This window comes from Trichechus manatus, unplaced genomic scaffold (genome assembly GCF_000243295.1).
Source record: "Trichechus manatus latirostris isolate Lorelei unplaced genomic scaffold, TriManLat1.0 scaffold00115, whole genome shotgun sequence".
Lineage (NCBI taxonomy): Eukaryota > Metazoa > Chordata > Mammalia > Sirenia > Trichechidae > Trichechus > Trichechus manatus.
This window is the reverse complement of record NW_004444051.1, coordinates 6773095-6796503: the sequence shown is the minus strand read 5'-3', so window position 1 is coordinate 6796503 and position 23409 is coordinate 6773095. Positions and strand designations below refer to the sequence as shown.

Below are 23409 nucleotides of genomic sequence, written 5' to 3'. Positions count from 1 at the left end.
AGAACCAGCTTTTGGTCTTGTTAACTCTTTCAATTGTTTTTCTATTCTCTATTTCATTTAATTCTGCTCTAATTTTTATTATTTGTTTTCATCTGGTGCCCGAAGGTTTCTTTTGTTGCTCTCTTTCTATTTTCTCGAGTAGTAGGTGTGATGTTTTTATTTTAGCCCTGTCGTCTTTTTGGATGTGTGCATTTATTGCTATAAATTGATCTCTGAGCTCTGCTTTTGCTGTGTCCCACGGGTTCTGGTAGGATGTGTTTTCATTCTCGTTTGATTTTGTGAATTTCTTTATTCCATCCTTAATTTCTTCTGTAACTCAGTAGTTTTTGAGTAAGGGTTGGTTCAGTTTCCATGTGTTTGATTTTTTTTTTTTTCCTTGCTTTTTCTGTTATTGATTTCTACTTTTATGGTTTTATGGTCAGAAAAGATGCTTTGTAATATTTTGATGTTTTGGATTCTGTTAAGGCTTGCTTTGTGGCCTAACATATGGTCTGTTCTGGAGAACGTTCTATGTGGATTGGAAAAGCAAGTGTACTTGGCGGCTGTTGGGTGGAGTGTTCTGTATATGTATATGAGATCAAGTTGTTGGATTGTGGCATTTAAATCTTCCGTGTCTTTACTGAGCTTCTTTCTGGATGTTCTGTCCTTCACTGAAAGTGGTGTGTTGAAGTCTTCTACTATTATTGTGGAGCTGTCTATCTCTCTTTTCAATACTGTTAGAGTTTGTTTTATATATTTTGGAGCCTGTCATTGGGTACGTAAATATTTATTATGGTTTTGTCCTCCTGGTTGACCCTTTAATCATTGTATAGTGTCCTTCCTCATTTTTTGTGGTGGATTTTGCTTTAAAGTCTATTTTATCAGAGATTAATATTGCCACTGTCATGAACTGAATTTTTTCCTCCAAAATATCTGTCAACTTGGCTAGGTCATGATTCCCAGTATTGTATGATTGTCTAACATTTTATGTGATATCCATATGTGTTGTAAATCCTATCACTATGATGTAATGAGATGGATTGGTGGCAGTTATATTGATGAGGTCTAGTAGATTGCCATAACCCCTTGTCATCGAGTCGATTCCAACTCATAGCAATCCTCTAGTGCAGAGTAGAACTGCCCTATAGAGTTTCCAAGGAGCAGCTGGTGGATTCAGACTACCGACCTTTTGGTTAGCAGCCATAGCACTTAACCACTACGCCACCAGGGTTCCCTCTACAAGATTCGTTAGTGTCTTAAGCCAAACTCTTTTGAGATATAAAAGAGAGAATAAAGCAGAGAGACATGGGGACCTCATACCACCAGGAAAGCAGTGCTGGGAGCAGAGTTGGTCCTTTGGACCTGAGTTTCCTGTGCTGAGATGCTCTCAGACCAAGAGAAGACTGATGACAAGGACGTTCCTCCAGAGCTGACAGAGAGAAAAAGCCTTCCGCTGGAGCTGGTGCCCTGATTCGGACTTCTAGCCCACTGGACTGTGAGAGAATAAACTTCTGTTGATTAAAGCCATCCACTTATGGTATTTCTGTTATAGCAGCACTAGATGACTAAGACACCTGCTCCTGCTCTTTTTTGGTTGTTGTTTGCTTGATATATATTTTTTCCATCCTTTGACTTTTAGTTTGTTTGTGTCTTTAAGTCTAAGGTGTGTCTCTTGTAGGCAGCATATAGATGAATTGTGTCTTTTCTATCCATTCTGTCACTCTCTGTCTCTTTACTGGTGCATTTAGTCCATTTACATTCAGCATAATTATTGATAGATATGAGTTTAGTGCTGTCATTTTGATGTCTTTTTTTGTGTGTTGTTGACAGTTTCTTTGTATCACTTAATTTTCTCTGCTGAGTCATTTTTATATATTTTGTTTTCATCATTGTTGATTTTGTATTTGCTGAGTCTTTATGTTTTTCTTGTTTTTTATTTTGACTTGTAGGATTGTTAGTTTCCTTTGTGGTTACCTTAATATTTACCCCTATTTTTCTAAGTTTAAACCAATTTTCTATTAATATCACCTCGACTTCCTCTTCATATGAAAGATCTATGACTAGAGTATTTAGTCCCTCTTTTTTGTTTTAATGTTGTCATCTTGTACGTTTTGACATCTCTGTTTTCCTATATTCAGTGTTTTAGCTTTGGTTTATTTTTGTGACTTCCCTGTCTGTGTTGATACCTGGTTGTTCTGTCATGTGTTCTCGTCTTGGGTTGTTATCCGATGTTATTGATTTTCTAACTGGAGAACTCCCTTTAGTATTTCTTGTAATTTTGGTGTTGTTTTTGCAGATTCCCTAAACTTCTGTTTATGTGGAAATGCCCTAATTTTTCCATCATATTTGAGAGATAGTTTTGCTGGCTGTATAATTCTTGGCTGGCAATTTTTTTTCCCTTCAAGGCTTTATATGTGTCATCCCATTGCCTTCTTGTCTGCATGGTTTCTGCTGAGTAGTCCAAGCTTAGTCTTATTGACTCTCCTTTGCAGATGACTTTTTGTTTATCCCTAGCTGCTGTTGGAATTTGCTGTTTATCTTTGGTTTTCACAAGTTTGATTATAATATGTCTTGGTGACTTTCTTTTGGGATCTACCTTATGTGAGGTTCGATGAAATTCTTGGATAGATATGTTCCTGTCTTTCCTAATATCAGGGAAGTTTTCTGCCAACAAACCTTCAACAATTCTCTCTGTTCTGGTACTCCAGTCACTCATAGGTTATTCCTCTTGATAGAGTCCCACAGAATTCCTAGGGTTTCTTCTTTTTTTAAAATCCTTTTGTCTGATTTTTCCTCAAATAAGTTGGTGTCAAGTGTTTTATCTTCAGTCTCACTAATTCTGACTTCCATTGCCTCAATTCTGCTCCTATGACTTTCTATTGAGTTGTCTAATTCTGAAATTTTATTGTTAATCTTTTGGATTTCTGATTGCTGTCTCTCTGTGGATTCTTGCAGCCTGTTAAATTTGTCATTATGCTCTTGCGTAACCTTCTTAAGTTCCTCTATTGTTTTGTCTGTGTGTTCCTTGGCTTGTTCTGCATTTTGTATGATCTCCTTCCTGATCTCTTGAAGAGCTCTGTATATTAATCTTTTTAATTCTACCTCCAGTAATTCCAGGAAGTTCTCCTCCTGTAGAAGGTTTCTTGAATCTTTGTTTTGGTGGCTTGCTGAAGCCATCATGATCTGCCTCTTTATGTGATTTGATATTGATAGTCTCTGAGCTATCAATAAGTTATTATGTTTATTTGTTTTATGTTTGCTTACTTTGTTCTAGCTTCTTGTTTTGTTCGGTTTTGATATGCCTAAATAGGCTGGTCGTGTGAGCTAGCTTGATGATAGGCATCTTTGAAACTCTCATGTCCTGTCAGCAAGTGGCTAGAGCTTTTACTGGGTATGTGGGCCCAGGAGTCCATTTACTTTTCTTGTGTGGACTCAGCTCAGGTGTCCAGGACGTTAGTCACCAAGTGTGTCATGTAGGCTCTTACCTACAGTCCTAGGTGGCTGGGGTGATTGGAGTAGGCACAGGTATCTGGCTGCAGTAGGGAGTCATGCACTGAGCAAGGCAGGGGACTGATGGCTGCCCCTGAGTGTCTGGTTGGAAGATGTATCCCTGTTCTCTAGAGCTTGTAGGTGGGTGGGTTTTACAGCCAAACTATGGGCACCCAGTGCTGTTGGGTGTGAGGACTGGGATACACCACTTACTCTGGGACCCCTGTTGTGGGTGGCTAGGTGGCATTTGTGGAGCCACCAGTCCTCAGGCCCCTGATGTGGGTAGGTGAGGACCCTGCTTAATGGGCAGGGTGGTGTCAAATGTCACGAATCTACCACTCCCCCTTATAGCTGATACAGATGAAAATAGGCTTCAGGCATTGTCTTGGTTATCTAGTGCTGCTATAACAGAAATATCATAAGTGGATCGCTTTGACAAACAGAAGTTTATTCCCTCACAGTCCAGTAGGCTAGAAGTCCAAATTCAAGACACTGGCTCCAGGGTAAGGCTTTCTCTCTCTGTCAGCTCTGGAAGAAGGTCCTTGTGATGCATCAGTCTTCCCTTGGTCTGGGAGCATCTCAGTGCAGGAACCTCAGGTACAAAGGACTTGCTCTGCTCCCGGCACTGCTTTCTTGGTGGTATGAGGTCCCCATGTCTCTCTGCTTTCTTCTCTTTTATATCTCAGAAGAGATTGGCTTAAGACACTAATCTTGTAGAGCTCATCAGTATAACTGCCACTAATCCCTCTCATTACATCATAGTGGTAGAATTTATAACACGTAGGGAAATCACATCAGATGACAAAACGGTACAGAGTCAGGTAATACTGGGAATCATGACCTAGCCAGTTGACAGATATTTTGGGGGGGAGACAATTCAATCCATGACAGGTAAATACCCTGTTGTACTGTGCTAATGAGGGCCTATGCTGTTGAAATGGGCCCACAGAAGTTCTATACAGGGGTGAAAGGCATTCAAAGTCTATGGACCCCTTGTCCCTGTGCCTAGGCAAAGGAGCTGTGCCTGCCCTGACTTCCCAGCTTAGGGGAGCTTGCAGATTATTTTTTCCCATTTGTTAATTTGTTTCCTCTCCAAAGCTGGGAGAATGGCTCAAGGCGTGCAACGGGTCCTACTTCCATCCCAGGGGGCGCAGCAATCACTGAAGCAGGACGATGACCCAAGCCGAGTGGGGAGGGGGCAGGTAAATAGGAGAGAGGTACTTCCCAAAGAGGAGGCTTTTTTGGATCCTCACAGTAGGTTAGACGCACATACTTTCCTTTTGCTGATTGAGCACCACTTTTCTCTGCTTCTGGAGACATGAGCAGACTCTCTGCTGCTCAGTGTCTCCCCGTGTGGAAAACCCATCCTGAGCGCCACTGCTTGCCTCACCACTTGCCAGCCAATCCAGCCTGCAGGGTGCCGGTGCTGGGTAGGTCATATCTGACAACTCCTCACTGCTTCTGAACCATCTCTCCCTCCCCCAACTGGTCAGTCCGATTTCTCAATTTTGTCTTTGATGTTCAGGGCTCCTAGATTGTCATATATGATTGATTCGCTTGTTTTTTTGAGTGTATGTTGTAAGAGGGACCACAGGAAGTGTCTGACTACTCTGCCATCTTGGCCCTGCTTCCTGTTTGTTCATTTTTAATGTTAGCAAAGTTTTGTTTTTTAAATTGATAATATATGTATTGTTGGGTGTAAGAAAGAAAACCATTATGTATCAATTGTGGATGTATAAATGAATAAAGCCATTTTGAAGGGCAATTTAACTGTACATAAGAAAATCATAGTGTATTTTTCCTTCAACCTAATAATCCCACTTTGAAGAAATGTGCACCCATGTATCCAAAGAGACAGGCATTGTTGTTGGTAATAGCCAAAAATTGGAAATATGCCAAATGTCTATTAATAAGAAAGTGGTTAAATAAATGATAGCATATTCATTATATGGCTGCCCTGTACTAATTTAAAAAATGAATTATAGCTTTATGTGGCAACATAAGGTCTTGTACTTTTTCCCAAGAGCAATAGGGAACCATTGTTGGGTTTTAAGTAGGGCCATGACATAATCAGAGTGGGTTTTTTAAAAATATTTCCCTAGATGGATTAAGGGAACAGACCAGAAAGGCAAAGTAGAGGTAAGAACCCCATTAGACAGCTGTTAATCCAGTTGAGTATTGATGGTGGCTCTGTGATACGGCAAAAGAAAAACCGCTGTTACACAGCCAAAAAATACTTATATGAGGCAATATTGTTTTTCTATTTTAACATACATATATTAGGCATCTCCCCCATATAAAGCACCTTCCTAGGAAAGGATGATAAGATAGGTTTTCTGGTGGTAAAATTTATTAATAGGTTAAAATTATAACTCTATTAGCTGTATTCAGTTTGCTTTCCAAATGAACTTTCTCACCTTTTTGGAAACAACAGAACTTATATAGATGACCATGTTTTTCTTTTTGCCTTGACTGTCAGAAAGCTCAGAGAAAAATTCAGTGCTCAAGTTCAGTGACCATATAGCTTAAGTTTAGGGTATAATTAAGGAGTCCCTGGGTGGTGGTACCACTACACACTAGGTTTCATGCCAAAAGGTTGGTAGTTTGAACACACCCAGAGACGCCTCGGAAGAGAGGCCTGGCAATCTGCTTCCAAAAGATCACAGCCTTGAAAACCCTATGGATGGGCTTGCTTCAGCAGCACATACAGTAAAACCAGAATGACACAGAGTAGATTATCATGGCCCCTGTGCAAGTATGACACACAATTTGTGAAGAGTTCCATATTTTTATTTAAAAACAAACAAACCCTTATGGAGCAGTTCTGATCGGTACACATGCGGTTGTCATGATCGGGTTATAACTAACAACAACTGGGTATAATTACCTTCCACTTTTTGTTGCACATGTTTAACCTTTTATTTTGATTTTCAAAGGTTGTGTGGTTTTCTGTGTATTTTATTGTACACTGATTTATCCATTTTTTAAAACCAGACAGGATTGAAATTATTAATAAATGAACATTAAAGTACCATTTTAGCTGCATAGCTTCTTTGATCCTTTGGTGACTTTAAAGGTGTCATTTGACTTTCATCTCCTAAAGCAGTGAATATTTCATACTGGTTCAGCAAAGGCCTTCTAATAAGAAAGGAGCCATTTTCGCTCTACAGCAGGCTCTCAGATAGTAATCAACTCCCCAAGATTAATTAAGCATTATAAAATGCTTAAAACCATAACTTGACTTTAAGATTGAAGAGGTAGCATAGCTTGGTAGTTAAGAACTTGGAGTCTGGATCCAGACTGTCCAGTTTAAACTGGGCTGTGTCTCTCATATACCAGCTGTAGGACCACAAGCAAGGGGCTTAGTGATTCATCATGAAGAGCTTGTTTCGAGCATTGAATTGGCTAATATTTGTAATGCACTTACTATAGCTATTTATTAAATTAAAAAGCAAAATGGAGATTCTTAGCACATTTCGTTGGATAGAAGTTAATTATTTCATTATTTCATTTCATTTAAATGGAGCCCTGGTGGCACAGTGGTTAAATGCTCAGCTGCCAACTGAAAGGTTGGCAGTTAGAACCCACCAGCCACTGCTAAGGAAAAAGATGTGGCAGTCTGCTCCCATAAAGATTATAGCCTTGGCAATCCTACTGGGTAGTTCTACTCTGTTGTATAGGGTCGCTAGGAGTTAGAATGGACTCAAAGGCAACAGGTTTGGTTTTAGTGTTATTTCATTTAAGACTATGGATAATGGAAAGGTTAAAGGTTTAAAGCTTTGGTTTTGGTTTTTCATGCAAGCAGTACACTTCTAAAAGAAAAGGACATTTTTCTATCCATTAATCAATTTAAAACCATTGATTATTTATGAATGTTCATGCTGATTTGATGTGACTGTTGCCAGGCCAAACGGTGAAACATAAGTAAATGAAAGGTTGGCATTTAAGGCAAGCGGGTATGCTAAATACACAGCTTATCTCCCCAGTAGTGAAATTTTTAATCTGCTTATTTTTCGGTAAGTGATAGCCTAAGTAAAGGAGACAAGAATATTGCCTTGAATTTATTTGTATAGTCTGTGCCTGAAGGATGAAACGTGAAATCTTTAAGAAGCACAGGCAGCTTAGGCAAAGGGTCTTTCTGCCCCCCAGTCTGTCTGAGGAGCCCTGGTGGTGCAGTGGTTAAAGAACTTGGCTGCTAACCAGAAGGTCGGCAGTTCAAATTCACCAGCCAGCCACTCCTTGGAAACCCTATAGGGCGATTCTACTCTGTCCTATAGGGTCACTATGAGTTGGAATCGACTCGACAGCAACAGATTTGGTTTTGGGTTTTTGGTCAGTCACGGGTTGGAAGTTAGTTTCTAAAAGCAATCTTCACAGCCCTCTAGTATTAGAGAAGAATTATGATTAGAAAAATCCACAACTCTGCTGTTCATTTGAGTTATTCACATAAGCAAGATTTTTCCTTCTTCAATTAGAATTGTATTGAAATATGCTTTTTGGACTTTTGGGTATTTCTCAGTTAATTTAGGAGCCCAAGTGGTGCAGTGGTTAAGAGCTTAACTGCTAACCAAAAGGTCGGCAGTTCAAATCCACCAGCGGCTCCTTGGAAACCCTATAGGGCAGTTCTGCTCTTTCCTGTGGGGTCGCAATGAGTCAGAATTGACTCGACGGCAATGAGTTTGGGTTTGGTTTTGTTTTGAACAGGATAAAAATTTGTAAAATACTACATTATCTTTAAAGTTAGGTTTCTCCTCTTCTACTTTCTAAGAGTGTTATTTTTTTCTCCATTTACTACACTGGCTTATTTCCATTCTTATGATATTTAGTTTTTATGCATCATGATAATTATTTTGATGAATAGAACATTGCCGCCCCACACACACACACATTTTATTTTGTGAAGAGTAGATCTGTTATCAAATATAAGGAAGAACTAGTTCTATTTTTTAATTATGAATTTTTTATAGGTTTTATTTAATCGCCTCATTCTGTTTCAAAACTTCAGTTTATGGGATTTTTTTTTCTGCTCTCTTTTCATTAACTGCTAAAACTGAATACATGAAGAAAGTAGGTGTTTTGAAACCAAACCAGAACACTTGATTTACAAAACCAAAGATTTGATTTAAAGGGTGTGATACGATCTTCAACCTAGCTGAATATTATTTACAGTTTTCCTCTGATCAATTTTTTCTCTTTGTAGCAAGGAGATAAGTTATCTCAAAAATGGCTGCTAGATCTACTCAAACATTGGTTTTATATGGAAACTGAAAAGTAATCATTTACTGATACATTTGATTATATCCCAAAAAGATAATGGGAGCAAACACAGAGTAATAGCATATTTCTGATAAAAATTTTCTTCTAGTTTAGCTCTCTAACTAGAAATATTGAATAAACCAATATGAGAAGTTAGATTTTTACACGCATTCTGTATTTTAGTTGAGATTTATATATATATAAATTTCTTTAATTCTAAGATGATTAAATATAAGCTTTTCCCATTTTATAGATGGCAAAACCAAAACCTAACAGCTTATACAAACAAAAGTCAGAATCTCACTTTCATTCAAACTATTTTATCACCTACTGGTGCTTTGTCTAGTATAGCAACTAAATACACTAAATATATGACTTAAAAGTTAATACCAGCCACTGTTACAAGCATAGGGCAAAGGAAAAGATGAGAGATGGAGATTTAAGGGACAGTTATACAATATCCATGGAAAGGGTAGTATGATGAAGAAGGAATAAGATGCCAGAGTAAAGGAAACAGTCATGAAATTACATTTCTTATCATTGTTCTAAACTGTATGACAGGAATGATATACTTAAGGATCTTTTATAATACAGAATCCTTGCTAAAGCTAGGGCCTATGGTTTCTTTGTAAAACCTTTACCATTTATGTTGTAATTTCACTAATAGTGGGAGAAAATATGAGCGTGCTGTTAATATGATGTGCCCTGTGTAATTCTCAGATAATGAAGAAGAAACCATATTTATTTACAATGTGGAAACAACATTTTTTAAAATTTGTTTTTAATGTTAATTTTATCTTATATAAGGTTTTTTAGTTGGGAAGAAAGAGGGATAACATGATAAAAGATGATCTTGTTTAAAATCATTGCAAAGGAATTAGTCTTATTGGAAATGACGCCCCCCCCCCAAAAAAAAAGTTTTCAATTATTTATTCACTTGTCCTGTCACTGGACCACTCTAGTTATAATGATGATATCAATATTCCCAACAGCCTACTTTTAAATAGCAATTGTCAGTTTCTTTAAGGGACGAAACATGTTATCATTTGTTAAATGAGCTAGTTATACTTACATTCAAATGGAGATCAAAGACGAACTCCAGTCTCCAACTTCTGCCAGTACCACCAGTTGTCATAGAGTCTATTCTGACTCGTGGTGGCCCCATCTGTATGTCAGAGTAGAACTGTGCTCTGTAGGGTTTTCAGTAGCTGATTTCTCAGAAGTAGATCACCAGGCCTTTCTTCTAAGTCATCTCTGGGTGGACTCGAACTTCCAGTCTTTCAGTTAGTAGTTGAGTGCATTAACCGTTTGCATCATGGTAGCTCACTAGCAGAGTACGCATCTTAGAGAACAATTCTAGCCTGTCACATTTTTATTATTTTTTTAACCAAACAACAAATTTTCAACTCTAAAATATCCAATTGTGAGATTAGTTTTATGAGTTTAGATACTGTTATTTGTTAGTATCCCTATTATGATGCAACTAATGTACTCATTAGAAAGGAAGTTATTTCTCTGCTGTTGGCATGGCATTGCTTGTCTTCCCTCACCTCTTTTCAGGGTGAGGAAAGGCCACAATAGTTTTACCAAGAAGTTTCCAAATTTTCAGAGAGAAGGGTGCATGTGTGCACATGGGGGATAAGAGGAGAAGGGGATAGAGAGAGAAAGAGAATGAGACTTTAATGGAAAGATTACCTGAAAGTATACTTATATGGCCTTGAATCAACATTTCATTCTTATTACAGGATTTGCTCATTAGTAGTCAGATATTTTCTTCATTTATCAGCCTGGGGCCTTATTTAACCTCAAAACTAGTGCTAAAGAAAGTCACATACTGAGCGTAAAGATGTCTAGCATCTAAGAGCAACTGGAGTCTCTGTTAAAATTAAAGCAAAGAATTTTATTGAAGGATTAGAGCGATTCGGTTGGGGCAGCACTTTGTGAGAATTCACAAAAGTACTCTGGTGAAAGGAAGTTTTCACAGAGTTTAAGTACAGAAAATTCAGAAACCTACAAGGAAAAAATTCTGATTGGTTGATATTTACAAAATCATGCTTTAACAGACACCAGACAGTGATGAGATCCCTTAAGCATTGTTCTGTTAATCATAAAGTGTTAGTCAGGTAACATCTTGTTAATCTGTGGATATTTTGGGGGCCAGCCTGAGTGAATAGCCTTCTGAGAGCGTACTGTGAGATGAAGGGAGGGAAGGGGAGCCTGCTGGCTTCCTGAGGTATTCTGGCTAGCTGGCTTTTGAGAGTTAGCTCCAAATGAGCAGTAGGCAACAAAAATGGAGTCAGGCTTACATCTTTGGCAGAAGCCTCCCCTTATGCCAAGCACCTAGATTTTAACAGCTCCTTCACAACACCTCCTTCTGATGAATTTGTATAGAAGATTGCTGATCACTATTCTAAGAGTGTCTTCTTTTGCACGGACTTGTTTTCCTTGCATTTATTAGATGGCTGCCTATTTAAAATAGGCTTTTAAGACCCCAGATGCTCTCCATGAAAGATAGCTGGGCACCATCTGTTCTGTCTTTGCCATGCCATAGCTTGGACCTCTGCTTCTGTGATCTTTTAAGAAGGGGGTGTGTAAGAGTAGGACCCAATTAATAGGAATATTCAGCAGAGAGGGGCATCAGCCAAGGTGAAGAGCTGAACTATTCTCTAAGGAATTGCTGTTTCTTCAAAATACATGGTCTGTTACATAGCAAATATTGTGCACCGTGAGTACAAGCATTTGAAAAACATTTCATAAAACATTCGATTAATCCTATAATAATTATAGTGATTAAGAGAATTAATCCAGTTTGTAAAATTGAACATAGCCAAGAAACAATTTCAGTAGGTAGCCAACTAAAAATATCAAGAAAAGGGAAGTTGGACATAGGGGGTAGTTGAAGCCATGTAGCTTTCTGGTGGAGTGGTTAATAATTCTGGAGGGTACCGTAACCTGACACATATAGCCCCTTTTAAAGGGAACATTACGATTTACAATAGAATCAGGTACAGGGTGTAGTTAAACGTATGCATAACTAAAGGGTCTGAATTAGTATGTCCAGATTTTGGGATTTGATAACAAATCCAATAGTCAGATTACCGGCCAGCTACTGATTGAGCTAATCTAACAAAAGCATTATCATGCTAGGCGTCAGCCAGAATCACAATATACAGTAAGAGAATGCTTAAGAAAGGCTTCATAGTGTAAGAATACCAACTAAAAAGTAATACAATAAGGCAAATATCATAAAAATAATAGCTATGATAAAATGAACTCTTCCTCCAATTATTTGCATGAAAAAAGAGGATATTAAAACAAGGGATAATACCACAAGTGTGTAATAAAGCAACTACCTTAAGAATACTACTAATCAGGAAACCAAGTTCAAACATTTCAGCACGTTGCATGAAGTCTTGTTCAGTGATCTTGGGAGGTGCTGTCTACTTCCAGAGTCATCTGCTTCTGGCCACAGTGGATTTGAACTTCAGGTTAAGTCCTTCAGTAGGTTTAACAGTCTAGGCAGGGGCGTTAGCCTTCTTAAATTGAGATAGGTGGATACAAGTTTTAACTCCCTGTAATTTAGTGGCACAAGGGTTAGTGAATAGTACCAAATATTGTCCTTTCCAACGAGACTCTAGGGAATCTTTTAATTGGTGCCTCTTTCAATATACATAGTTACCCCATTCAGTAGTAGATAATTTTTGTATTTCTAAATTTTGGCTGTCAAAAACTTCTTTGACTCATGAAAGGTGCTCTTTAGATTACTGAATCAAAGACTGACAGTATTTCAGTAATTCAGGTTGAATTAAATTGGAGTCAGAATAAGTTGAAAAATAAGGGAGAGTCATAGACCTTCCAGTAATAATTTCATGTGGGGTTAATTTTTGTGGCCCAGAGTGGACCTGAAATTTAGAAGGACTAATGGAAGGGCCTTAACCCAGAATAAGCTTAAGGACTCAGAAAGCTTGGCTAATTGGGTTTTTATCCCTGGAAGATTGGGGATGTTAAGGGCAGTGGAGTCTTTGATAAATAAAAAAATCTTAACATATTTCTTTAATTACTTGTTTGGTAAAATGTGTCCCCTTGTCAATGCAAAGAATTGTTGGTGCTCCCCACGTGGGGATTATATTTTCAAGAAGTTTCTTAGCTACAAAGGTTGCAGTGGCACAGTAGCTAGAAAAAGCTTCTACCCAATGTGAAAGTCTGTGAATCATCACTAATACAATTTACAACCATTTGAAGGTGGGAGCTGGATAAAATCTAATTGCCCTTCAAGCATAGGTCCTAAAGGTAATGGATATTTTTCGGGTGAAACTTCAAAAGGTTTGCCTGGGTTATAGTGGAAACAAACAGAGCAATGAGAGTCAACATGATTGGTTGCTTCAGAAAAATTGTCTCCATCAATACTTCTTCAAAATTTCAATCATTTTATCTCATCCAAAATGGGATCCTTCATAGAAAGCTTTCAACATAGGGACATAAAATGATTTAGATAAAACAAGCTTCTGATCAAGCCCTAACCATACTTTGGTTATGGGTTCCTGAAGACAATCTGCTTTCTTCCATTTTCCATTTCCTCAGTTTTAGCTAATTGTTTTTTTAATTATTATTAATTTTTCTAAAGTGAATTCATTAAGGTTATGATTATTTATGAACAAATCAGGGTAATCTCCTTTTTCTGTTTTCACTAGGGCTAAGATAACTTGAGACACAGTTTGTTTGGCTGTTTTATCAGCAAGGTTATTCCTTCTGGTCTCTGCAGTCCAAAGCACTCCTTTAAGTTGATAAGTCTGTATTTTTATTACAACACTCTCAGAGGGCAGTAATAAAGCACCTAAGAGGTCTGCTACTAAAGCTCTACTTTTATGGCAGTTCCAGAAGAGGTTAGAAATCCTCTCTGTTTCTATAACATGCCAAAATCAAGGGTCACTCCACAGTCATACTTAGAATCTGTGTAATCATTTCTAGACCTTCCTTTAGCAATTTGCAGGCTCTAGTAAGAGTAATTAATTCAGCTTGTTAGGCTGAAGTAGCTTCGGAAAGGGCTTGACTTTTAAGACCCTCAGTAGAGGTTATGATGGCATATATAGCCTGATAGCGAGAGCTAGTAGGATCAGGTTTTAAATAGTAACCATCAACGAATAGAACTAAATCAGGATTAGCCAAAGGAGTTTCTCCTAAATCTTTTTGGGAAGTTAAATGCTGTTCAGTTAAATTTAAAAATCATGTGTTGGGTAATCCTTATTGTCAGTTTCTGCAAGGAGAGTGGTGGGATTTAAACAAGCCACAGAATGTAGTCTAATATTAAGTGTAGCCAGGAGGAGCACACATAGGAAGTGAGTTGACTAATGGAAGGAGGTTGAGTCAAAGCAGAGTTAAGTATCGCAGATACTTCATGGAGAGCATAAACATTTAGAAAATTTTCCAGCACTATATCTGCAGTGCTTTCAACTAATTTGGCTGTGGCAGCAACAGCCCTGAGGCAGGAAGTTTCCCCTTTAGCTACAGGGTCAAGCTACAGACTGTAATAGCCTATTGGCCTCTGATGTTCTCCATGTTTTTCGGTTAAAACGCCTAAAGCATTTCCAGAAAATTCAGGTATAAAAAGGAAAAAAAATTAGGTGATAGTTAGGAAAGCCTAGTGCAGGTGTGTTTGTTAGAGCTTCTTTCAGTTTAGTTACAGCTTCCTGATCCTCTGGTGCAATTTGGAAAGAATCTGGTTCAAATGCTTATATAGGGGTTGGACTAACAAGGAGAAATTAGGAATCCAAGTTACAAGAATGCTAAAAAAAAAAGGCACTACAAAGATCAATTACAGTAAAATGTGTAGCATCTGGAGGGACATTGGAGAGAAGTAAGTGAGAATTTGGGACTCCTGGAAGTAAGTGAGGAATAACAATGTGGTTGATAGCCTGCAGATCCTGAATGAAACTCCGGACTCTGTTGTTCGGTTTCTTAACAGGTAACACAGGTGTGTTACAAGGGCTGGTGTAGGGGACAACTAAGTCTTTAGAAAGGAAGTCCTGGATACAGGTTTCCCTTGCTATCCAAAAGTAGAGCATCTCTATGAAACATTTCATAAACTGAAAGGACATAAAGTGAAGAAGCAATTACCGTTAATGGGAAAATTTTTTGTGCATTCCCAGACCCAAAAAATAATCTACTAAATCATACTAAATAACACATAAAACCTAAAATAACACTAACATATAGTAAAAGCAGGAATGCTGAGTGTAGTTCCCAGGGAAGGAGCTTGGCAGCGCCACTCTCACTGCTTGGGGTGTATGCTGCCTCTTTAATGGCTTGCTGCAAAACAAACACTAAATGCTATTTCTGCTTTTTGCCTTTTTTTCTAAATATGAAAATCCTCTTTGGATTTCTTCAGTTAGCGAAAATAGGTACTAATGTAGGTCTTTCGTAAAAGTGAAGTCGTGTAAAGTGAACTTTCAAAAATGGGGGATACCTGTAATAAGGGATAATCCCTCTTTATTTTCTCATTTAAGGGGGTATTAAGGGAGTCTCAGTAAAGTGTCTACCTGAATTTTAATGGGTTCTGCTGATAAAACTTGCCCCATATCAGTACATGTGGTAGCCCATAAGATTTCAGGGATTGATGAAAAAAGATCAGAGGGAAATGGATTAGAGGCGGTTAAATTTTCTTTCAACATGACTAATGTTTGCAAGCAGCAAGCAACTGCTTCCCTTTGAGTTAATTCTTATTCAGATCCCTCCTTAAGGGTTTTAGGAGGATCTGGCAAGCTGAATAATATTTCTCATTTTTCTGAAAATTGTAAATGACAGGCCCCCTTACACAAAAGGTCTCGGCCCAACAAATTAACAGGAGTGTCAGGGCTAAGCAGAAAAGGATGTAAATCTTCAATAAGACCAAAGGAAATAGGAACAGGTTTTTTTTGTTTTTTCTTTTTTATTGTACTTTAGGTGAAGGTTTACAGAACAAATATTTTCTCATTAGACAGTCAGTACACATATTGTTTTATGACATTGTTTAACCACCCCATGACATGTCAACATGCTCCCTTCTCAGCCTTGGAGGACCCTTTTTCTTTTTTTGGTGAAAATATACATAGCCAAAGATACACCATTTCAAACGTTTCTACATGTACAATTCAGTTACTTCAATTACATTCTTCCAGTTGTACTGCTATTCTCACTTTAGATGAAGGTTTGCAGAACAAAACAGTTTCTCATTAAACAGTTAGTACGCCTATTGCCCTATGACAATGGTTAAGAACCCCACTACATGTCAACACTGTCCTTACTCAACATTGGGTTCCCTATCACCAGTTTTCCTGTCCCCTTCTGCCTTCTAGTCCTTGTCCCTGGACTGCTGTGCCTCATTAGTCCCGAGGAACAGGTTTTAAATGAATTAGTGTCTGTTCCCGATTCATAAACCCCGCAACTTTTGAAGTTTTAGTTCTCTGAGGCAGAGGCTTTTGTAAATAAGCAGGGTTTATGGCAGAAAGTGTCATACCAGTGTTAATTAGAAATTTGTAAGGTTCTCCATTTATAGACATAGTAGTTTCTCCTTGTGAGTTTAGTGGCATCATAGAAAAAGCCCTGTTGTGTCCCCGGAGCCCCTTCATTCCATATCTGGTTGAAGGGTCTCCGGCTTAAGCTGTTTCTTTTGATCTTTAACTTATAGCAATCCTTCTTCCAATGTATGGATTTTTTGCAATAATTGCAAGTTCTGGATTTAGTGCCTCCAAAGGGCTTGGATTTATCTGGCTGGTTAGGAGATTGTAATTGTTGTAATTGTAAGGCCATTAACTTTATTTGCCTTGGAGGTTTGTTTAGTCTCCAAGGTCTGAGAACATTTGTGAGCTAAATTGGCCAGGTTGGCAATAGGGGCTGCTTTCCAGTCTAGTCAATGTCTCTTTACTAGAGCTGAAAATTCAGGTTTGAGGTCAGATATGAATATACATTGAAAGCTTCTGTGGCCCCAGGGGATGAAGGATCAATCCCAGAATGTTCAGCAAACCTTTGAAATAATCTGTCTTGGTAATCATAAACATTTTTGTCTTTGTTTTGCATGCAAGAGTGAATTTTTGTCCAATCTATTATTGGGGGAAAAGCCTTTGTAATTGCCTCTAGAATCTTATACTGATAGCCTGAGAATCTTCTAACAGTTGAACAGCTGTTCCATTTAAGTTTAGAGCTAAACTGTCTTTGTGATGTCTCCATTCAGACTGTTCTTACCACAGTTGGGCCTCCCATGATCCAGTTATCATGTAGACTAGTTGATACAAATCAGGGAGCCCAGGCTGGTAAGCCTCAACAAGGATTCTAAATTCCTCAGCAAACTTGTAAGAATCCTCCCACAGTTTGGGGAAATCGTTAGCAACTTTATGTAATTCTTAGCATATCCAGGGGTAAAAGTAATGTAGGGAAGATCCTCAGTATCTGCACTGCGATGTATTTTAAAAGGCATTTTAGAAATAGGCTTTATGTTCTCAGTAGTTTCTTTAAGGAAAAATGGAAGTTCAAAGTGTTATTAGAGGAATCTTTAGTAAAAGCAGAGGAGTAAGAAGACAGAGAAGAATAGTAAGGAGAGGTGGCCAGCAAAGGAGCAAACAGTCCTGGGACAACTTGAGTAGTTGGAAAAGAAATCTGGCATTACAATTCCTTATTTTGTTTAGTTAATTTAGAAACACTATCCTGCAGAGAGGTGATTTTACTCTCAACAAGTCTTCTAGAAGCTTTAAAATACCGATTAGAATAGGCATTCTATTGTCTTGGCTTTATGTGGGAGTTTCTTTTTTTTCTTCCTAATTTAGTGTGCAGAAGAAGAATTCCAAAGTGCCTACGTAGTACCCAGACTGTCCTTAGTGAGATTATGCAGTCAGCTAGGTACAAGCAGGTAGCAGAGCCATAGTGTTTGTCCCTATATCAGGCAGGAGTCCCAGAAGGGAATTCCACATTGCTCTCGGATACGGCATTTCCCATTTTCAAAGAAGATTCGAGCTTATTTAAAATTTAGCACTTCCAGACTGAACAAAATCTTACAGAGCCTGAGACTCTACAAACATAAACTTGAAAACTTCTAGAACAGTAAATTGCCTGGAACCTCACACTACTGCCACTAGCGTAGGCAAAATTTGGCAAAAATTCTAGCAGGAACAGAATGAACACAGACAAGACAAAACGAAACCAGAATCCTTCAGTAAGTCTCGAAGAGCTCAACACAAGAAAGTGGACCTCAGAATTCAAGAGGGCTTGCCTTAGTGACCTCAAAGATTCTGTGAAGATGGATGAGCTCAGTGGGCTCATGTTGGCACCGGGACTCCAAGTCCTCATCTCTCAGAGTTGCTGAAGATAAGCCACATTCAAATCCCACAATTCTGACACCAAGAAATATCAAAGAGCAAACTGGAGTCTGTGTAAAAATTAAAAGAAAGAGTTTTATGGAAGGAGTAGGCCTATCCAGATTGGGCAGTACTTCGTGAAAATTCACAGAAGTATTCCAGCAAAAGGAATTTTTCACAGAGTTTAAGTACAGAAAATTCAAGAACTTACAAGGAAAAAATTCTGATGGGTTGATATTTACAAAATCATGCTTTAACAGAATCTGAGAATTATGAGATCCCTTAAGCATTGTTTTGTTAATCATAAATGAGTCAGTTACCATATTGTTAATCTATGGATATTTTGGGGGCCAGCCTGAGTGACTATTTTTCCTGGGAGCATGCTGTGAGATGAAGGGAGGGGAGGGGAACCTGCAGGCTTCCTGAAGTATTCTGGCTAGCTGACTTTTGAGAGTCAGCTCAGAATGAGCAATAAGCAACAAATATAGAGTTGGGCCTGCGTCTTTGGCAGAAGCCTTCCCTTATGCCAAGCACCTAGATTTTGGGGGCTCCTTCGTACTAGTTAGAGGCAAGTAGTTCCTCAGGGGGCTGTGTTTTCTAGGTAATGGTAAGTGTGGAGTGCATTTTAATAATTAGCATTAAATTCATATGAGTTTTAGCCTACTCACTTTGTAGCAACCTAAGGAATTTTGAAATAATCATTTATTCAACATACTATATCCTTGTATTTTTTAAAAATCTGAAATAATTTTTTTGTGATTGAATATTTTAAGCTATTAAGTATCAATCTCATAAGAAAAGTATTTTTTATTTGCTGTACAGGTCGCTGTCCATGTATACTCCAGGTAATCTAATATTGTCAATATTGTCATTTTGGAATTCAGAACATAAAAAAAAGAAGGAAATCATCTAGCTTCTCCATTATAAGGAGCAAATGGTTAACACTCTTAGCTGCTAACCGAAAGGTTAGAGGTTCAAGTCCACCCTGAGGCACCTCTGAAAAAAGACATGGAGGTCTACTTGTGAAAAATCAGCCATTGATTGAAAACTCTATGGCATTCTTCTCTGACACAAATAAGGTTGCTGTGAGTCAGAATCAACTGGGCAGCAACTGGTTTTAACTGGTTCACCATTATAACTGTGTGCCTTTGGCTAAGAGCACCTCACTGGGCCTTGCTTTCCTTATCTGTAGAGCGAGGATAATGTCATTACTTACCTTATAAGGTTGTTTGGTGATTAAATAAGGTAATCCATTTACTCACTGAGACAAAAGTAGTGGTGGAGACTGTAATGCATCCTGGTGCTTAGTAAAAGTAGTGGTAGAATGAAATGTCCACCTGTTACTTGAACTTTTTCATGAACCCTCCCCATCTACCTACCCACCACGACCATTACTTGAAATCAATGATACCACTTTCCAGTCTTTCTGATACCAAAGAATACATCAACTGGAATATATCAGTGGCCTTGGTAGTGTTTTAGAAGGAAGCAGAAGTTAGCTGCAGTCCCAGTTGTAATTATCTATTCTTTCACTGATTTCTAGAAAGCCTCAGAGGGAGACTCCTTAGCCACTCAGAAATGTTTCTTAAGGAAACTGGATTAACATTTTGAATTTTAAAACTTTTACCCTGGTACCTTTTTGCCTAGGTGCAAATGGCCTTTGGGGCCACCAATTTGCTTTATTATATTTTATTCATCTTGTATATCCCTTAAAAAAGGAACTTCGACATCTTTTGAAGAACTTTTTGTGGTTTTGTCCTCTGTGATCTGGTAAGTGAGGAACTGTCCAATATTTCTGGTTTTCGTTTTCCCCAAATCTCCTCATCTGTGAATGGTGAAAGCCAATGAATCTTCATGTTGCTAAAGTCAATTTAGAGATCTAATCACAGATCTTATATACTGATTTCTAAGACAGTTTTCTTAGTCTTCATTTTGACATTAGCAGTTCCGTATTTGGTATGTTGTAGCCGAATACAAAGCAGAGAAATCTGGGAGGCTATTTTGAGAAAATATTTTAGTTATTTTCTACTTTTCTCTATTAATTAATAAATAGTAATAATGAAAATTCCTCTTTGATTTCCCATCTTTTTCTGAGATTATCTGTTATTAGTGGTTATTACAGTACCTCTTTTTTCTTTCTAACGAGTTTGTGCTTTCTTCCAGACACATCAAAGTGTAACAAAGAGAAAATGCAGCATTCCTACTGCAAAACACACTGGGCTAGGAAACTTGGCACCTGCAAGTTGTATCTAACTTGCATAGTAGCCTTGAGCATGTTACTTAAATTCTCTGTGCTTCTTCATCTATAAGTTGGAAACAACAAAATATATGTGAAAATTAAATTATTTAATTAATTTATTTGTCGCAGGGGTGGTAACAGAAAAATGCTAATCTTCTGGAGCACTCAGAATAATGATAGAATTAAATCTTTCAATAAAAACTCCACTGATAGTTTGATTCCAATTTAGTGATTTTTCAAAATGTACTAATGTGTGACAATATAACTGTAAAAATATAATTATTAAAAGAGTTGGTTCATCATTCATGTTCCTGGGTGGTACAAATGGTTAATGTGCTCAGATGGTAACCAAAAGGTAGGGGGTTGATGTCTACCCACAGGTGCCTTGGAAGAAAGACCTGGCAATCTACTTCTGTAAAACTAGCTGTTGAAAGCTCTGTGGAGCATAGTTCTACTCTGACACACACAGAGTCGCCATGACTTGTAATTGACTCAGTGGTAACTAGTACTGGTTTATCTTTTATTCATTCAACAAAAATTTATTGAGAGCTTACTCTAGGCTGGCATTGTTCTAGTTACTGGGGATACCACAGCAAGTAAAAGAAATAAAATCCTCACTCTCATAAAGCTTGGAGTCTTGCAAAATTTTCATCTGCATTATATATTTCCCTTAAAAAATTTTAAGGTATAATGGTATGACTGAGACTTGAGGAACCCCAGAAGACATGGCCCCCAGACTCTCTGTTAACTCAGAACTGAAACCATTCCTGAAGCCAACTCTTTAGACAAAGAATAGACTGGACTATAAGACATAAAATGATACTGGTGAAGAGTGTGCTTCTTGGTTCAAGTAGATACACGAGACTAAATGGGCAGCTCCTGTCCCGAGGCGAGGTGAGAAGGCAGAAAGGGATAGGAACTGGTTGAGTGGCATGGGAAATCCAAGGGGGAAAGGAGGAGTGTATGGTCACATTGTAGGGATAGCAACTAGGATCACATAACATTGTGTGTATAAATTTTTGTATGAAAAACTAACTTGAGCTGTAAAATTTCACCTAAAGAACAATAGAATAAAACATTTTTTAAGGTAATCACTTTACTTAAGTTAAATAGGATATTTTGCCCTATAGTACTACCATACATGTGTACTATTCTTCAAATTCGTGCTGTCCTACATACTGTTTAGTTACAGAGAATTGTTTATTATTATGATTCTCGTATGTTAATAAAGAGGTACTCATTTGCAAATAACTGTTTAATCTGTAATTAAAGCCTGGCAGCTCTATTAAAAATAAAGACAGTTTAAATGAATAGTCACTCTCCTGGGCTCACAGATCTAACCACCTGGTGACAGGATGTTAGAGCTTCAAAAGCACCAATAATCAAACTAGCTCACACAAGCAGCCTATTTGGGTGTATCAAAACAAAATAAAACAAGAAGCTAGGACATAGTAAGCAAACATAGAATAAATAAACATAATAACTTATTGATGGCTCAGAGACAACAGTCAATATCAAATCACATAAAGAGACAGACCATGATGGCTTCAGGAAGCTCCCAAAACAAAGAATCAAGAAATTTTACGGAGGACGGGAACTTCTTGGAATTACCAGAGGTAGAATACAAAAGATTAATATACAGAATCCTTCCAAATATCAGGAAGGAAATCATTCAAAATGCAGAACAATCCAAGGAACACACAGACAAGGCAACAGAGGAACTTAAGAAGATTAGAGAAGAGCATAATGACAAAATTAACGGGCTGCAAGAATCCATAGAGAGACAGCAAACAGAAATCCAGAAGATTAACAATAAAATTTCAGAATTAGACAACTCAATAGAAAGGCATAAGAGCCAAATCGAGGCAATGGAAGTCAGAATTAGTGAGATTGAAGATACAGCACTTGACACCAACTTATTTGAGGAAAAATCAGATAAAAGAATTTTAAAAAATGAAGAAACCTTAAGAATTATGTTGTACTGTATCAAGAGGAATAACCTACGAGGGATTGGAATACCAGAACAGGAGGATAACAGAAAATACGGAGCATTGTTGGAGATTTGTTGGCAGAAAACTTCCGTGATACCATGAAAGATCAGAAGATATCTATCCAAGAAGTTCATTGAACCCCACACAAGGTAGATCCCAAACGAAAGTCACCAAGACATATTATAATTAAACTTGCCAAAAACAAAGATAAAGAGAGAATTCTAAGAGTGGCTAGGGATAAACGAAAAGTCATCTACAAAGGAGAGTCAATAAGACTAAGCTCTGACTACTCAGCAAAACCATGTAGGCAAGAAGGCAATAGGATGACATATATAAAGCCTTGAAGAAAAAAAATTGCCATCCAAGAGCAAAACTGTCTCTCAAATACGATGGTGAAATTAGGGCATTTCCAGATAAACAGAAGTTGAGGGACTTTGCAAAAACCAAACCAAAATTATAGGAAATGCTAAAAGGAGTCCTCCAGTTAGAAAATCAATAACATCAGATAACAACCCACGACTAAAACACAGGTCAGAGCAACCACATAGCAACCCAGATAGGGAAGTCACAAACGTAAGTAAAAGCTAAAACACTGAAAATAGGGAAACACAGATGTCAATATGTAAAAGATGACAACATTAGAACAAAAAGAAGGACTAAATAATGTAGTCGTAGATCTTTCACATGGAGAGGAAGACAAGGCGATATAAAGAAATTAAAACATAGTTTAAACTTAGAAAAATAGGGCTAAATATTAAGTTAACCACAAAGGAAACTAACAATCCTACACACCAAAATAAAAAACAAGAAAAACATAAAGACTCAGTAAATACAAAATCAACAAAAATGAAAAAGATGAAAAGAAAATACGTAAAGAAAAACGACTTTGCACAGAAAATTAAGTGGAACAAAGAAACTGTCAAGAATACCAAAAGAAGGGAAAAACAGCGCTCTAGGCAGAAGCACCACGCCGTCCCTCCACAGCAAAGATCCGAAAAACTAAGCCGAACAGAGACTACAACAATCCTGAAACCCTAAAACATCAAATGAGGAGATAAAGAACTCAGCTAAGCACCAAATGGAGTAAGAAAACCGACAGAGAATGGAGAGTGAGTAAAGATTCATGCAGAGG

At 37.8% G+C, this 23409-nt stretch overlaps 1 protein-coding gene and 1 non-coding gene across 10 annotated transcripts in view; both read left to right on the top strand.

Moving 5' to 3' along the window:
• Nucleotides 1-23409, top strand: part of CDKAL1 (CDK5 regulatory subunit associated protein 1 like 1) — a 926518-nt gene that overhangs the window by 825687 nt on the left and 77422 nt on the right. The gene's annotated exons all lie outside the window — the stretch shown is intronic.
• On the top strand, nucleotides 6158-6259 carry LOC111821919 (U6 spliceosomal RNA). Its single transcript, XR_002825252.1, has one exon. It is a non-coding gene; the product is annotated as a U6 spliceosomal RNA (small nuclear RNA).